Source organism: Pseudophryne corroboree, chromosome 1 (assembly GCF_028390025.1).
Source record: "Pseudophryne corroboree isolate aPseCor3 chromosome 1, aPseCor3.hap2, whole genome shotgun sequence".
NCBI lineage: Eukaryota > Metazoa > Chordata > Amphibia > Anura > Myobatrachidae > Pseudophryne > Pseudophryne corroboree.
This window is the reverse complement of record NC_086444.1, coordinates 646,073,572-646,077,250: the sequence shown is the minus strand read 5'-3', so window position 1 is coordinate 646,077,250 and position 3,679 is coordinate 646,073,572.

Genomic DNA, 3,679 nt, shown 5'->3' with positions numbered 1-3,679 from the left:
CTTCAGCTCATACAGTGTGGTATAATGTGAATTTCGGCTCATACTGTGTGGTATAATGTGAAAGGGGCATCAGTACTAGGTAGTATAAGAGGTCCTACTATTGTGTTGCATAATGTGTATAAGGGGTATATGGTGTTGTAAACTACACTGAAGGACACGCTTCCTTTTGAGTGGCCATGCCCCCTTCCCTGGAGGCACTTGCATAATAGCAACCTCCACTTTTCCATACCCAAACTTCAAAATTTCCGCTTCGACCACTGTACATAGGTATATATATATATATATATATATATATATATACATACACACGTATATATTTTATATACATACATGTATATGAAAGATTCTTTCAAATTTACCACCGAATTGTAATTTCTTTGTAGTAATTAAAGATGTTATGATTTTAATTTTAGATTTTAGGGCCCCACTGTCTTAAGTACCCCCGGGCCCCCCGAAGCCTTAATCCAGCTCTGAAGCAGCTGCAGACCAATAGAATGCTGCTGCTCATTGAGACACGTGTGTTCTATGATGTCACATCATACAGCTTTGCAGCATTCTATTGTCCTGCAGCTGCACATTGTGACATCGTAGAACACATGTGTCACAATGGGCAGCAACATTCTTTTGGCCTGTAGCTGCTTACAGAAATCAGTTGGGGGAGGGAGGAGAGTATTATGCTATAAGAAGCATCATTTTTTTTTAATGGCTCCTTCTAGTGGATTATATTTGCACCTCCTGCAGATGATCTGATAAAATAACAATGCCCAAAAGTGAAGGCCGAAAGAAAGAAAATACAGAAATAAAGTAAGTCATGAAATAAGTAATGAATTTGTATGGAGAAAAATTAAGCTAAGATTAAGCTTAGTACCTGTTCTTATCATATCTCCCTCCATCTGGGGGGCCATATATTAAATGGATTTTTAGAACAGGGTGGGTATTGCATTACTTACAGGACTGGTGCACCTTTCTTATTCTGCAATACAAAAATATCCAATTGCTGCTTTTCATTTTCACATGTGCTTGTGTACACATTTTCATGTCTTGTTTTCCCTAAATTTGCTTTTTTGCAAATGGATAATTTTGGTGCACCTTCATTTACTATTTTCTTTATCTTTTCCATGTAACAACTGATAACGAAAGCTGGAAAATGCTCTGAAAAGTCCCGTTTTGTGTCTAGTTCTTGTTTCTACTCATTTCCTGGCCTCTATTCAAATTGTTTATTAACAGCACAATGGTAGTATAGGCACTCAGGATGCGAGGCCTACCTTGGTTAAATGCTTTACTTACTGTTACGAATGTACTAACTTAATTTCCTACTTACAAATTAATAATATAATTAGTGATGTGCACCGGCAATTTTTCGGGTTTTGTGTTTTGGTTTTGGGTTCGGTTCCGCGGCCGTGTTTTGGGTTCGAACGCGTTTTGGCAAAACCTCACCGAAATTTTTTTGTCGGATTCGGGTGTGTTTTGGATTCGGGTGTTTTTTTAAAAAAACCCTAAAAAACAGCTTAAATCTGTTTTTAATCTTAAATTAAATTTGGGGGTCATTTTGATACCATAGTATTATTAACCTCAATAACCATAATTTACACTCATTTTCAGTTTATTCTGAACACCTCACACCTCACAATATTATTTTTAGTCCTAAAATTTGCACCGAGGTCGCTGGATGACTAAGCTAAGCGACCCAAGTGGCCGACACAAACACCTGGCCCATCTAGGAGTGGCACTGCAGTGTCACGCAGGATGGCCCTTCAAAAAAATACTCCCCAAACAGCACATGACGCAAAGAAAAAAAGAGGCGCAATGAGGTAGCTGTGTGACTAAGATAAGCGACCCAAGTGGCCGACACAAACACCTGGCCCATCTAGGAGTGGCACTGCAGTGTCACGCAGGATGGCCCTTCAAAAAAATACTCCCCAAACAGCACATGACGCAAAGAAAAAAAGAGGCGCAATGAGGTAGCTGTGTGACTAAGCTAAGCGACCCTAGTGGCCGACACAAACACCTGGCCCATCTAGGAGTGGCACTGCAGTGTCACGCAGGATGGCCCTTCAAATAAATACTCCCCAAACAGCACATGACGCAAAGAAAAAAAGAGGCGCAATGAGGTAGCTGTGTGACTAAGCTAAGCGACCCTAGTGGCCGACACAAACACCTGGCCCATCTAGGAGTGGCACTGCAGTGTCACCCAGGATGGCCCTTCAAAAAAATACTCCCCAAACAGCACATGACGCAAAGAAAAAAAGAGGCGCAATGAGGTAGCTGTGTGACTAAGCTAAGCGACCCTAGTGGCCGACACAAACACCTGGCCCATCTAGGAGTGGCACTGCAGTGTCACGCAGGATGGCCCTTCAAAAAAATACTCCCCAAACAGCACATGACGCAAAGAAAAATGAAAGAAAAAAGAGGTGCAAGATGGAATTGTCCTTGGGCCCTCCCACCCACCCTTATGTTGTATAAACAGGACATGCACACTTTAACGAACCCATCATTTCAGCGACAGGGTCTGCCACACGACTGTGACTGAAATGACTGGTTGGTTTGGGCCCCCACCAAAAAGAAGCAATCAATCTCTCCTTGCACAAACTGGCTCTACGGAGGCAAGATGTCCACCTCCTCCTCATCGTCCGATTCATCACCCCTTTCACTGTGTACATCCCCCTCCTCACAGATTATTAATTTCTGCCGGAAAGAGAGATACAACGTAGGTTTTAAATCTAGGATCGAGCACGGTGGCCAAAATGTAGTGCTCTGATTTCAACAGATTGACCACCCGTGAATCCTGGTTAAGCAAATGAAGGGCTCCATCCACAAGTCCCACATGCCTAGCGGAATCGCTCTGTTTTAGCTCCTCCTTCAATGCCTCCAGCTTCTTCTGCAAAAGCCTGATGAGGGGAATGACCTGACTCAGGCTGGCAGTGTCTGAACTGACTTCACGTGTGGCAAGTTCAAAAGGTTGCAGAACCTTGCACAACGTTGAAATCATTCTCCACTGCGCTTGAGACAGGTGCATTCCACCTCCTTTGCCTATATCGTCTGCAGATGTATAGGCTTGAATGGCCTTTTGCTGCTCCTCCATCCTCTGAAGCATATAGAGGGTTGAATTCCACCTCGTTACCACCTCTTGCTACAGATGATGGCAGGGCAGGTTCAGGTGTTTTTGGTGGTGCTCCGGTCTTCTGTACGTGGTGCCTGTACGCCGAAAGTGGCCCGCAATTCTTCTGGCCACCGACAGCATCTCTTGCACGCCCCTGTCGTTTTTTAAATAATTCTGCACCACCAAATTCAAGGTATGTGCAAAACATGGGACGTGCTGGAATTTGCCCAGATGTAATGCACGCACAATATTGCTGGCGTTGTCCGATGCCACAAATCCCCAGGAGAGTCCAATTGGGGTAAGCCATTCTGCGATGATCTTCCTCAGTTGCCGTAAGAGGTTTTCAGCTGTGTGCGTATTCTGGAAAGCGGTGATACAAAGCGTAGCCTGCCTAGGAACGAGTTGGCGTTTGCGAGATGCTGCTACTGGTGCCGCCGCTGCTGTTCTTGCAGCGGGAGGCAATACATCTACCCAGTGGGCTGTCACAGTCATGTAGTCCTGAGTCTGCCCTGCTTTACTTGTCCACATGTCCGTGGTTAAGTGGACATTGGGTACAACTGCATTTTTTAGGACACTGGT